The 14,454-nt window shown below is 45.6% G+C and overlaps 1 protein-coding gene across 13 annotated transcripts in view; it reads left to right on the top strand.

Moving 5' to 3' along the window:
• The first annotated feature begins 2,106 nt into the window (after positions 1 to 2,106).
• The window catches only part of GSN (gelsolin), a 77,258-nt gene continuing 64,910 nt past the window's right edge, over positions 2,107 to 14,454 (top strand). For 3 of the 13 annotated variants that reach the window (XM_085008541.1, XM_085008962.1, XM_085009162.1), the window contains exons 1-2: positions 2,109 to 2,165; positions 5,949 to 5,994. The gene's annotated coding sequence lies outside the window, so the exon portion shown is untranslated. 13 annotated transcript variants of the gene reach the window in all.

A 14,454-nucleotide genomic window follows, 5' to 3' on the forward strand; every position in this document is an offset into this window, starting at 1 on the left:
TAAGGAATGCCAATCTTCCATATTCCTTCATTTTATTTTTATTATTTAAAAATTTTTTTTCTTTTTGGCCACTTTGAGGCATATGGAGTTTCCAGGCCAGGGATCAAATCCGAGCCACAGTTGTGACTTACCCTGCAGCTGAATCCTTTAACCTACCATGCCAGCCTGGGGATTAAACCTGCATTCTGGTGCTGCCATGGTACCTGTTGAGCCGCCGTGGGAACTCCCATATTCCTTTATTTGATCTCCAATAAGCTTGTTATTTTTTGTTTATTTTATTTATATATATATTTATTTATTTAGGGCCGCACCTGCTGCATATGGAAGTTCCCAGGCTAGGTGTTGAATTGGAGCTGCAGCTGCTGGCCTATACCACAGCCACAGCAATATCAGATCTGAATCCTATCTGCAACCTACACCACAGCTCAAGGCAATGCTGGATCCTTAACCCACTGAGCAGGGCCAGGGATTGAACCTGTGTCCTCCTGAATATGAGTTGGGTTCATGACTGCTGAGCCACAACGGGAAATCCTGATCTCCAATACGCTTGTGAGTTAGTTGGACAGATGTTATTTTATAAAGGAGGAGACTGAGTCTCAGAAGTGCCATGACCTTTCAAATTAGTGGTAAATAGATGAGAAATAAGTGTTGCAACTTCAAGCCCTTAGTCTTTCCTTTTCCCTTCCTTTCTCTTCTCTCCCTCCTTCCTTCACTTCTCTTCCTTCTCCTTCCTTTCCCTTCATCCCTTCTTTCCTTTTCTCTCCCCCATTCCTTTGTACTTTTTTCCCCTTCTTAAATCCTTCCATAGAAGCATTTGTTGATTGCTACCGTGGGTTAGTCTCTAAGGCTTGGAACTGGGGATTTAAGGATAAATGAGCTCAATTACTGCTCTGAAAGCAGGGAGACAGATGTAACCAGAGCTAAAGATGAACACAACGTGCAGGGACTACAGAGGGAGGGAGGACATTTAACTAGACCTTGAAAGGTAAGTAGCATCCCCAGATGGAGATCGTGGAAATAGGAAAGGGTCCAGGCAGAGGGAACAGAGAGAGCAAACGCTTGAGAAGACGTGAAAGTGAACTGCTAGTAGGGACAGTATGGGTGAAAGTCTTGGTTTTTAGGGAAAGGAGAGCAGATAAAGCTGTTGCTAAAACGAAAAGGACCGTAAGGGTGGTGCTAAAAAGCTCAGAAGGTGACAGGGCAGAGGAGGTGGGGGGTGGGGGGAATGGTAAGATTACATATTTGTAGGAAAGATCATTTAGAGGCTGGCTTGTGGATGATTCGAATGAGGTTAGACAGGAGGAACTGAGACCAATTGAGAGACTGTTGCTACACTCCAGACTGAAGATAAGGTAAGTTTTGAGGAATTGGAAGTGGTGAGGGGGGAACTATTTCGCAAGAGATTTAGGAGGCAGAATTGACAGGATTTGGCAAGGGAGGTGTATGGAGGATGATGTACAGGAAGATGCAAGAGAGTGACTATGAAGTAGCATTTTACTTTTTAAATTTTTCTTTTTGTCTTTTTAGGGCCACACCTGTGGCATATGGAGGTTCCCAGGCTGGGAGTCCAATTGGAGCTGCAGCTGCTGACCTACCCCATAGCCACAGACACAGTAACGGCGGATCTGAGCCACCAGCAACATACACTGCAGCTCGAGGCCACGCCGGATACTTAACCCACTGAGTGAGGCCAGCGGTCGAACCTGATTCCTTGTGGATGCTAGTTGGATTCGTTACCACTGAGCCACAAGGGTACCTCTGCTCCTGCTCTTTTAATTCCTTTTCAAATATTGTATCCTTATCCTCCTTTCTTTTCGGAAAATATATTTATATCTATATAGTATGTCTCTCTGAAGCTACTTTCTCAAGAATGGTTCTCTCCTTTCCTGATTTCAGTAGGCAGCAATTGCTTTTTCTCCCCAGCATCTGTTTTGAAGCACCTGATTCCTACATAAAGAAGGTCATGGTGAGAAATAGATGTGTGTTCATCTGGGAAATTCCCTTCCTGGTCAGTCCCCTGTGATTGGGCCGGGTGGGCACATGAACAAGCTGGGCCAATCAGAGCCCTTCTCCAGGATGAAATTGGGTCAAAGACTCTGCTGTTCTCTGGAAAGGGGAGGGAAACTGGATTGCTGTTGGCGGATGGTTTGAGTGGCTGTTTTCTGGTAAGTAGAAAAATCTGCCTTTTAGTAAGAATAGTGACCTATAGGCTCAGAGAGAAACAAGATGAAAAAACTTAACGGGGCTGTGTGTGTTGATCACAACCCTGGAGTCCTGATTCCATCTGATCCTGAGGCAGGATGTTTCTATTCCCGGGCTCCCTTTTGCTTTAGCCAGCTTGGCTGATGTTAGTGCACCACCCCAAAACTTTAACATTTTTGCTTACAGGCACCATTACAAAACTCACACACCAGCTATTTCATCTTCTAGAAATGCCTTGTGTCTGTCTAATTTACTCTCTAAATAGGGAGAGTTTTGGCTCAAATCAAGCATTGCTGTGGTTGTGGCATAGGCCAGCAGCTGTAGCTCCGATTAGATCCCTAGCCTGGGAACTTCCGTATGCCGTGGGTGTGGCCCTAAAAAGAAAAAAAAAAAAAACCCAAAATTAAACATGAGACAAATTAATCAATTATCTCCTAAACATTTACTGAATTTTTTTCAGTGCTGGTAGGTAATGGGGAAATCCAGAGTTCATAGCCAGTTGTGGGTGGGTGGATGGGTGTGGAGAAAGAGGCACAAAGTATTATTTGAAAAATTCTCAAGTAGAAGCATTTACCCAGCAAATATTTATTTAGCACACCATGTGCCAGGCACCGTGAAAGATGCCGGAAGTCAGTCTCGTGGACTCCAGGTACTAAAGGAGGAGTTCCCATTGTGGATCTGTGGGTTGAGAACCCGATATAGTGTCTGTGAGGATATGGGTTCAATCTCTAGCCTCACTCAATGGGTTAAGGACCTGGCGTTGCCACAAGCTGCATATAGGCTGTAGATGGAGCTCGGATTCAGCATTGCTGCACCTGTGGTGTAGGCCTGCAGCTTCATCTAATTCGACCCCAAGCCCAGGAACTTCCGTATGCCACAGGTGTGGCCGTAAAAAGAAAAAAAAAGTGCTAAAGAAAGTATATAAAAATCGATGTGGCAGAACTGAAAAGGGTCAATTAATTTTACCCCAAGGGATCGGGAATGAGGAAGGTGGCATTTGAGTTGCGCTTAAAGAAGTAGAATTTTGGCAGATGGTGAATGTAGAAAAAGGGCATTTTATTGTTTAGGAACCAGCATGAGCAAGCATATGAGGGAATGATGGTTCAAGGGTGTGCCTGGGGAGCTGGGAGAAGATACCTATGATCAGCAGTGGATTATGAGTTGGGAAGGAGAGCAATGACAGAAAATGAAGCTGGAGGGAATTCTGGGGGCAGATCACAAAGGGTCTCAAATGGTGCATAAGTAGAGATATTTACTACGCACCAAATACCCATCTCTTCCCCACATTTTCCTTTAACACTGGAGTTAAAGGGAACCACCTGACTACTTTCACCAACAGCTGTCAAGGGAAGTCACACATGTCCGTTCTGGGCTAAAGTATAAAAAAGCAAGTTCTCCTTTAGATTTCCTGCCTTGCCAAGTGGCTAAGGATCCCACATGTTCCAAGTGGTACAGCTCCACCATGGTGGCCCCTCCATCAGTCTGGGTCCATGCATGGGATGTGTACCATGAACAGGAAATACATTTATGTTGTGTTAAACCAGTAGGATTGGTGGATTAACTCATTACTGCAGCATAACTTAGCCTACCCTGACTGATACACCAGGCTGAGGCATTTGGACTTTACCCTAGAGGTGGAGGATAATCCTTGAAGGTGAATAGCATTGTCAGCGTTGTTGGACACTGCTATCCAGATTGTTCCTATCCATGTGTAAACAGTATTCTCATTAATCATGGTCCCAGCTCAGGAGGTTTTTTAGTTTTTTTTTTTTTTTTTTTTTTTTAGGGCCAAACCCACGGTATATGGAGGTTCCCAGGCTAGGGGTCGAATTGGAGCTGAAGCCACCAGCCTATGCCGCAGCCACAGCAATGTGGGATCTGAACCTTGTCTGCAACCTACATCACAGCTCATGGCAATGCCGGATCCTTAACCCACTGAGCGAGGCCAGGGATCAAACCCGAGTCCTCATGGATGCTAGTCGAGTTTGTTAACCACTGAGCCATGACAGGAACTCCATGGAGGGTTTGAGCTTGTTTAGTTCAAATCCCACTTTTCCCCTTCCCCCATCAAGTACAGATGCCCCAGAGCTTTCTTGTCACCATTCCACTGGGTCGAGGGCCCCATTCCCTTGCTTTGGGCTTACAGGTTTTGTCCTGGGGCATGAAGTCACCTGGAGTAATGGGGCAGGTTCGTGTTGAAGCTGTACAGTACAGATGGCCATCTGTCCAGCTGGGCAGGCTGCCAGTGAGTTATCAATGCTGATGGAGTGACCTAGTTACTGGCTGCCCACAGAAAGACAATGTGTGTGGGTTACTTGGTGCAGACAACAGGAGGTTCTCTGGTCATGGCTGAGTGGCCTGTGACAATGACTCAGATCTTGCCCTGCCCCTTGTTGCTCAAACAACGTCCCTTGAAGGCTTCTTTGCTGGTCCCATTCACCTGTCTCAACTGTGCTTTTGGTTCTACTCCTTTTTGATAAAGTAGATCAGATCAACTCCCGGGCCAGTGGTGTCCTTGTGTTGACCCTCCCCATCACTTTCCTCTCCTCATGTTCTCTGACCTCTTTCTACTTTGGAGAAAACCTTTCTTTCTCCTTTGGGCCATGGTATGCCCTTCTTTCTCTCTTCTAGTTCCTCTATTCTTCTCTGGTTGGTTAACTGAAGACTTGATGATCTATTCCATCTAGAGTCTGGGGAGTTCCCTTGTGGTGCAGTGGGTTAGGAATCTGGTGATGTCATTGTAGCAGCTTGGGTAGATGCTGTGGTGTGGGTTTGATCCCTGGCCTGGGAATTTCCACATGCTGTGGATTTAGCCAGAAAGAAAGAAATAGAGAAAGAAAGACAAAAAGATAGAAAGAGGAAGGAAGGAAGGAGAGATAGAAAGAAATATAAAAGGAGTTCCCATCGTGACTCAGTGGTTAATGAACCCAACTGGTAACCATGAGGACATTGGTTCAATCTCTGGCCTAGCTCAGTGGGTTAAGGATCTGGTATTGCCATGAGCTGTGGTCTAGGTCACAGACGTGGCTCAGATCCCAAGTTGCTATGGTTGTGGCTACAGCTCCAATTCGACCCCTAGCCTAGGAACCTCCATATGCTATGGGTGCCTCAAAAGACAAATGGCAGGAGTTCCCGTCCTGGCGCAGTGGTTAACGAATCCGACTGGGAACCATGAGGTTTCGGGTTCGATCTCTGACCTTGCTCAGTGGGTTAAGGATCCAGTGTTGCCGTGAGCTGTGGTGTAGGTCGCAGACATGGCTCGGATCCCGCGTTGCTGTGGCCCTGGCGTAGGCCGGTGGCTACAGCTCCAATTTGACCCCTAGCCTGGGAACCTCCATATGCCGCGAGATCGGCCCAAGAAATGGCAAAAAAAGACCAAAAAAAAAAAAAAAATCTAGGGTCTGGATCATCAGCTGTTAATGCAAACAAACCAAAAAAGAAAAGATTTCCCTTTCCTTAAAGTCAGGGAGGACTCAACATTCAAACTGCACAATAAAGACGGAGATTAACAGTGGTAAGTAGGCAAAGAAAGAGAGGCAACTGCGAACTATTTTAGCACTGAAATTATTGAGCGCTCACATCCTGCTGCCCTCATAATGTCCAGATTTGGTTCCCCCTAAAGCAAGAGTCATTTTTCTAAAGGCCTTCAGTCTTATACCACTATGGGGAGCCATCTCAGCCCTGGGGGTCCATTCCTATTTCTTATTCTTATTTAGTTCTTTCTCTTTCCTCTTCTCTTCCCCCAGTTCTCAGTGCTGCAAACTCCTGGCTCTTGAGTCCACCCCAGAGGAGGTAAAGAATTGCTTAAAATTAGAACTGCCTCAGGATTTCCGGATGGCCTAAGGGTTAAGGAGCTGGCTTTGTCACTGCTGTGGGGCAGGTTTGATTCTTGGCCAAGGAAGTGGAACTTCTACATGCCATGGGCATGCCTCATCCCAAAAAAGTCAGAACTACCTCTCAGCCAGAGTTCACCCTTTACTTTCCAATGGTTCTTTAGCCTTTTCTCTCCAGCCTGGGCTCTGGGCTCTGGCTTTGTACCGCCAAATGTCCCTTAGCAGTTTTTATCCACGATGGGAGAGCATTTTTGTTCAGAACATGACTTCTTCTGCCATCTTTTCAGCAGCAAGCACATACAGTAGTAGCTTTGTGTCTCTGCATAATTTTCTATTATTATTAATTTGACTAGATGATACATTCAGAAAGTTTAAAATGCAAAGGCAACAAATGGTCTACACAGAACAGTCTCCTTTCTGCCTCTATCCACCAGCTGCCAGTATGCGCCCCAGAGGTGAGCAACGTTACCGGTTTCTTATGTATCCTTCCAAAGTACTTGATGCAAGTACAAGGAGAGACATTTATTCTTTTTTGTTTGGTTTTGTGTTAGTCTTCATACACATGCTGGCTTCTTATTACACACTGCTTTGCACCTTGCCTTTTTCGCTTACAAATATAGAAAGTTTGGGAAGGCCCCATTTTACTGCATAGAGTTTCACCAGTGTATGGCAGTCTAGTGTATGCACGTTACCTAATTTATTGAAATCATCCCCTGTTGATGGACATTTAGGTGATTTCCAATTTTTTGCTACTATAAGCAGTGCTGCCCTGATCACCTTGTAGATGTGCCCCTTTCCACATTCTTGAGTAGATCTGTAGGAAAAAATGTCTAGAGGTGGAAATGCTGGATCAAAGAGAATGATAAATATTCCAATCGCCCATCTTTGGGCTTCTACCAATTTAAACTCTTCACTAACCATGAAGAGATTCTATTTCTCCATAGAGAGCTTTCCTGTATTTCTAGAAGAATCCTTCTGGAGCCATGTAGAGATTGAATTGGAAGGAGAAGACCCACGAGTACCCATGAGGGAGATGGTGTGTTCTAGATAAAGTGGGGCGGGGGGGATTCTCTCTTTGAAGGTCAGAGAAGACTTTCTGAAAGTGAAGCTCTTGAGGAATCCGGTGCTCACCAGACAGAAGGAAAGCCTGTGTGGCCATGCTGGTTTAATCTAAAGGATTTGGGGGGAGGGGAGAGAAAAACATTGTAAGCCTGAGGATGTACCTTGCAGATTACCTATATGTATACGAAACAAGAAATCATTTACCACTTACATGTGGAATCTAAAATGCAGCACAAATGAACTTATCTCCAAAACAGAAACAGACTCAGACAGAGAACAGACTTGTGGTTGCCAAGGAGGAAGGAGTGGGATGGACTGGGAGTTTGGGTTTGGTAGATGCAAACTACTACAGCTCGAATGGATAAACAATGAGGTCCTGCTCTCTAGCACAGGGAACTATGTTCAGTCACTTTTGATAGAACATCATAGAAGATAATGTGAGAAAAAGAATGTATATATATGTATGACTGGGTCACTTTGCTGTACAGCAGAAATTGGCACAACATTGTCTATCAATTATACTCTAATAAAAAAGAAAGTAGAAGTCATTTGATAAAGGTTAACTAATGATAAAATGTGAACTTTATGGAGAAGCAAAGTATAATAACAATAATAGCAAGGAGTTCCCATCATGGCACAGTGGAAATGAATCCGACTAGGATTCATGAGGATGCAGGTTTGATCCCTGGCCTCATTCAGTGGGTTAAGGATCCGGCGTTGCCCTGAGCTGTGGGTGTAGGTCACAGACAAAGCTCAGATCCCGGGTAGCTGTGGCTGTGGTGTAGGCAAGCAGCTGTAGCTCTTTTGTCTTATTTTAGGGCTGCACCCACGGCATATGGAAGTTCCCAGGCTAGGGGTTAAATCGGAGCCACAGCCACTGGCCTATGCCACAGCCACAGCAACCTGGGATCCCAGCTGCATCTGCAACCTACACCACGGGTCACAGCAACGCTGGATCCTTAACCCACTGAGTAAGGCCAGGGATTGAACCCGTAACCTCGTGGTTCCTAGTCAAATTTGTTAACCACTGAGCCACAATGGGAATGCCTACACATGCATTTCTTAACACCCATTTAATCCTTATACCAGCTCTCTGCCTAAGGCACAGTTATTTCCAATTGACAGGTGAGAAAACTAAGGATCAAAGATGACAAGTAACTTGCCAAAGGTAAAATAACAAGGAAGCGACAGAACCAGGATTCCACAACATTGTGTGCCCCCAAAGCCTGCATTCTCACCTGCTAGAGACCCCCTTCCACCCCCCCCCCCCCACCATTAGCTTGCTCAACTCTCCAGAGCTCTGGGAAGATGTCAGCCGAGATGACATGATTAGGTGAGAAAAGGGAGGTTAAATGACTTTTTCAGAGGAAATATTTGTTCTTTATATGCAACAATGGAAAAATGTTTGCTAAATAATATAGTGGGGGGGGGAACCTCTGTGTATAATTGTTTAAATGGGATGATCACAACTATGTAAAAATAGAAGTTCCTGTGGGTTTGCTGACTACCCATCCAGAATACTCTAGGGCAGTGCTGGGTTTAAACATCTGGTTTTTGGCAGTCCTGTATCAGGTGCTACAGTCTGACTTTAGGGAAGTTGGGGAAATATGGCCACTTTGCTTAAAACTAAAGAGTACATTGAAGACATTTCAATGGTTACTGTATTTTTACTGCCATCGGCATTTAAATATGTAAGTATTATGGAATACACAGAGCTGCTAAAACCTTCATAATGTCCTAAGTGACAAAGGTGCTAGGAGTATCTTTTGTATTAATGTTTGATCCTGACACGGAGCTTGGAATGTCCCAGAAGATAAGAGCGTCTATTGTGGAGTTCCCATCATGGCTCAGGGGTTAACAAATCCGACTAGGAACCATGAGGTTGCAGGTTCAATCCCTGTCCTTGCTCAGTGGCTTAAGGATCTGGCGTTGCCATGAGCTCTGATCCCAAGTTGCTGTGGCTCTGGCGTAGGCCGGTGGCTACAGCTCTAATTGGACCCCTAGCCTGGGAACCTCCATGTGCCGTGGGAGCAGCCCTAGAAAAGGCAAAAAGACAAAAACAAAACCTAAAAACAAAAAAGATTGTCTATTGTTCTTTTTTTCTCTTTTTGCTGTTTCAGGGCCGTACTTGCAGCATATGGAGGTTCCCAGGACCAGGGGTCAAATCGGAGCTACAGCTGCTGGCCTACGCCACAGCCACAGCAACTCAGGATCCGAGTTGCGTCTGCAACCTATACCGCAGCTAACAGCAATGCCAGATCCTTAACCCACCGAGCAAGGCCAGGGATTGAACCTGCATCCTCATGGATCCTAGTCAGGTTCGTTAACCACTGAGTCACGAAGAGAACGCCCTTTTTTTTTTTTTTTTTTTTTTAAGAATTTATTTATATGTATAACTGAATCACTTTGCTGTACAGCGGAAATTAACACAACATTCTAAATCAACTATACCTCAATAAAATAAAAATAAATCACAGGACAAAACCACAAAGCATGGCTTTTTTAGGCAGAAACCGAATATGTATACACATAATATGATCTCAACTATATGCAAGGATAGGGACTAGAAGGCAATAAGGCAAAGTGGTCACACCACCCACACTGGGTGGGTGGAATTATAGGTGATTTTTTTCCTGCTGTTTTTTTCTTTTTTAAAAAAAAATGTTTATTACTCAATGAATTTATTACATTTATAGTTGTACAATGATCACCTCAATCCAATTTTATAGGATTTCCATCCCTCCCCTCAGCGCATTTCCCTACCCTCCCCCCCCCCAGAGTATCTATTGTTCTAACCAGGAGACTTGGTGAGCTTGTGGATGGCTTCAACACGGGGGCTGGTCACCAGAAAAACAAAGCCATGACTAGAAGTTTGCAACTTTGAGCCTCATTCCTCCAGGCTTTGAGAAGGGAAGAAGGGCTGGAGATTGAGTTCATACTTGATCACACGTAGAAGATGAAGCCTCCATAAACATTCCTGAACTGTATGGTTCAGGGAGCTTCTGGATTGCTGAACACAGGAGAGCACGGTGCCCCCAGAGAGGGCATGGAAGTCCAGTGTTTCTTCCTCCACATCTTGCCCTGTGTGTCTCTTCCATCAGGCTGTGCCTGACTTGTATCCCTTACTATACACTGGTCACCTAGTAAGAAGATTATCTTCTGATGCTTGCTTGGGATACTGTCAGAATTGAATTGAATTGTAGGACACCCAGCTGGTGTCACAGAATCAGTCAGTGTGGGGGAGGAAAAAAAAACCCCACACACCTGATGTTAGAAGTAAAATTCTAGGTGAGTAGCAGAGAAGAAACAGAAGTTTTCCCTTTACACACACACACACACACACACACACACACACACACACACTTCGGTGTTGTTTTAAAATATGACCCAAACTTTTTTAAAATATGAAACTTGGAAAAAACCAAGGAGTGATATTTGATACAAATCTAGAAGGTTACGGAAGCAGACATTTTGAGAGGGTATCTTAGCCTTACTAATTAATGTAAATTGATATCAATGTCTTACCTATTCATTACACCACTCATTGGGTTTCTGTGGTGATTGTTTTTTAAAGGTTAGCCTTGACCAACTCCATTATAATTTTTTTTCCAGTAGTAGAAGCAAAGAGAATCAAGAGAGGAGGCTTATGTTTATTTCAAATAGTGAGCGTCACAGCTGGCAATTGGTTGTTTCGGAAAGGTCATTGGGAATGCCTTTTGTTTGATCATTTGTTCATCCTGCTTTCACATTAGTGCTGCTCTTTATTCATCTACTTCATTTATTTGTTCTGCATTTACTGGTCTCCTATTGTATACCAAGGTCTGCACTGGGTCCCGGGAGCATAATAGTGAACAAGACTTGGTCCCCTGCCCATGAGGGGTTCACTGGTACAGCTAAGAACTTAAACAGATGATTTTTTTTGTGTGTCACAGCATGCAGTGGCTTGATGTGGGATCTCAGTTCCCAGGCCAGGGATTGTAACCGCAGTGGTGAAAGCACTGAGTCCTAGCCACCAGGCCACCAGGGAGCTCCCCATAAACAGATGATTATAGTACAGTGTGATGTGCCATTTCAATTCAATTGAATAAGTGTGTACTGAGGGTCTACTCTGCCTGGGATGCTGGGCTGGCCACTTTCCCAGGCAGCAGAGGGTGAGATATCCTGCCTTGCCCTCAGGGAGCTCATAGTTTAGTGAGGGAGACAGGAAACAAACCATCATTACATCATTACAAACAGCCATCATTTATAAGGGAATGAAGCAGGGTTCTGGAATGAAGAATAGCAGGACATGGGAACCTATTTGGGCAGAATGGTCCAGGAAGTGCTATGATAGAGGCATTGCAAGGGATTGTGGGAGCATGCAGGATGTAATATATGGAGGAGTCAGGGAAGGCTTTGCCAGGGAGGCTCCCCCAAAGCTAAATCTGAAAAGATAGGGAAGAGTTAGATGGGGGGGATATCAAGATAAGATGGGCAATCATAGAGAACTGGGGTACAAAGGTTTAGAGGTGTTGAGGTGACAGAAAGCAGGACCTGCTGGAAAATCCACAGGTGATTAAGTGGTAGAGGGTTCAGGTGCAAAGGAATGAGATAAAGCTGGAGAGATAAAGCAAGGCCAGATCATTTACGGCCACCAATAGCAGACTGAAAAAGCTTAGAATTTGTCTGAATGGTGATAAAATGTAGAGTGTACCAACCCAGGGCTCTCAGCATGTAAGGTTCACATAGCTTTTCTTGGATCCCATAAAACCGGGCTGTGTTGATTGTATTTTATGGCATGATTAAGTGGTATACTTTAAGAGTGTCATAGGTTGAGTCACTGAAAATTTTCACCATTCTTCCTTTTCATCTCTAGGGAAAGATGAGCTTAAAGGTCCTCTTTGGGTAATTCACCTTTTCTTTTTTTTGGTCTTTTTTTTTAGGGCCGCACCTGGAGCATATGGATGTTCCCAGGCTAGGAGTCAAATTGGCGCTATAGCTGCTGGCCTATGCCACAGCCACAGCCACAAAGTGGGACATGAGCTGCATCTGTGACCTACACTGCAGCTCACCACAATGTCGGATCCTTAATCCATTGGACAAGGCCAGGGATGGAAACTGCATCCTCATGATACTAGCTGGGTTCATTACCGCTGAGCCACGAAGGGAACTCCTTGGTAATTCACCTTTAACTGCCTAAAGGTTGCTTCCTCGTCCCTGAAGAAGACATGTAGGGCACCTGGAGACAAAAAAACAAAAACAAAAACAAAAAAAACAAGGGCGGTTTGGAGTCCCTGAGAGCAGGAGTGCACACACTTTTTGATATGGCACACCTGGCAGGCTGGGACCTTGGAGAATGGCTGTGTGAGAAACTGAGTGTAGGGTCCAGGCTAAGCAGTGAGGGGGCTGGGCATCTCCTGGAGACCTGGCACCTGCTCAAGGACCTGGATCTGCAGGGTCATCTCTCTGAGGTCAGGGTCAAAACGGCAAGACTGTGCACCAGGTAGTAAGCAAAACTCCAGACTGCCTGCTTGGTGTGGGGGTGGGCAGAGGTCCTCCCTGCTGGGGCTGCTTCAGCCTCAAAGTTTGGGGAACATTCTGGAGAGGAAAACTCCATCATGGAACTATCACGTTTCTTTCTTTCTTTTTTTTTTTTTTTTTTTTTGTCTTTTTGCTATTTCTTTGGGCCGCTCTCGCGGCATATGGAGGTTCCCAGGCTAGGGGTCGAATCGGAGCTGTAGTCTCCGGCCTACGCCAGAGCCACAGCAACGTGGGATCCGAGCCGCGTCTGCAACCTACACCACAGCTCACGGCAACGCCGGATCCTTAACCCACTGAACAAGGGCAGGGATCGAACCCGCAACCTCATGGTTCCCAGTCGGATTCGTTAACCACTGCGCCACCACGGGAAATCCACGTTTCTTGTTAATTAGGCCTTGGGTTTCTCAAGTCGGTGGTTTTGATTTGGAAAAAAAAAACCCTGAAATGGTTGCATGGGCACTATGGGTTTTTGAAGACGTTTTTACAAATCACAGCTGTAAAAGAAGACAAACTAGGATGGCTTGCCTCGAAGTCTAACATTTCGAAGGACAGTTTAGTAGATCTTACAAGACAGAGGCCATCTGGCTCTCCTCCAGGCGGGTGCAGCAGAAGCAGGGGCTGGGAAAACCCTGGGTTTATGAGCCAGGTATAATCTTTCTTAGAGGTGGTTACTTCTATTGTCTCAGTTTGCAGATGAGACAATGGAAGCTCAGCAGAATGAGTGACTTGCTCAGGATTATCCTGCAAGAAAGAGGCGGGGCAGGGCGTGAACTGCGGTGTTCTAATTCCTAGGGCAAGGCTCTCTGGACTCCAGCAAAGTGCGGCTGTTGCTGAAACCGCAGTGAAAAAGGAGAAAGAAGAGAGGGAGGATGAGGAGGGAAAAAGAGAGATGCACAAAGGGTAAGGAGAAGGGAGAGGAGGATGAGAAAGTGGAGGAAAGAAATCAACTTTTGATGACAACCTTAATCCAGAACTCTATTATGGAAAACTTTTTCGTCTGTTTGTTTTTAGTTCCTCGGATTCTGAAGAAGGTAATGCATTGTGGCCCTGATTGTGTTTCTACTACAACTTGCAGCCCAAGATGCAGCCCAGCCTCTGAAAAGCCCATTGTTCCATGGAGCCATAATATAACTCTCTGTAAATGGTGCAGTCCAGTGCACACAGTACTGCCTGCTCCCACCCAACTGGTGACCTGCAGGGACAGCTGAATGCCTTCTGGTCCGCTGAGCCCAGAAGAAAGGGGCTGGGCTTTCAGAAACAGCTGGGCTGATTCATCTAGAACAAAAGCCAGCTCTTCCTGCTAAATCCCTGGCAGGCAAGGGCTGTGAGGCCAGCAGGTCCCTGTGCCCCTCTGCAGAAACTTCTTAATCTAAAACAGTGTCAGGTTACTGCGTAAGAGCTGGCTTCCTGCTGCCCCATCCCTTCAGACTGGCCAGCTCTCAGGCCCACCTGGGAGACGGTGGTTTTGGAGTGAAATCTGGGTCGTCCCAGTCCTGCCATTTCTCAGCTGTGCAGTGTAAACAAGGGACCTCACTGACCTGAGCCTCAGTTTCTCCATCTGTGAACTGGGATGGAGAATAATCCTGTCCAAGGAACTGCTGACGCATTTGAAGGAGATAATGCCCGGAGCAGGCTCCTATGACTAGCTGTGCTCTTGCTGTCTTGTCATCTTGCTGTCTGGCCTCATCTTTCATAACTCGGTCCATGCACCCTGCATTCCAGACATGCTGGCACAAGCTCTCCCATCTCAAACCTCTCTATGACTTTGCCTGTAGCATTTCCATAATGATACCAGCTTCTGTTCATAGAGCCCCTTCTATGCTCCAGGCCCCTGTAG

The sequence above is a fragment of the Sus scrofa genome, chromosome 1 (genome assembly GCF_054392235.1).
Source record: "Sus scrofa isolate SSC_HxYL_T2T_F1_AM1 chromosome 1, Sscrofa_HxYL_maternal_Yorkshire_Landrace_v2.0, whole genome shotgun sequence".
NCBI lineage: Eukaryota > Metazoa > Chordata > Mammalia > Artiodactyla > Suidae > Sus > Sus scrofa.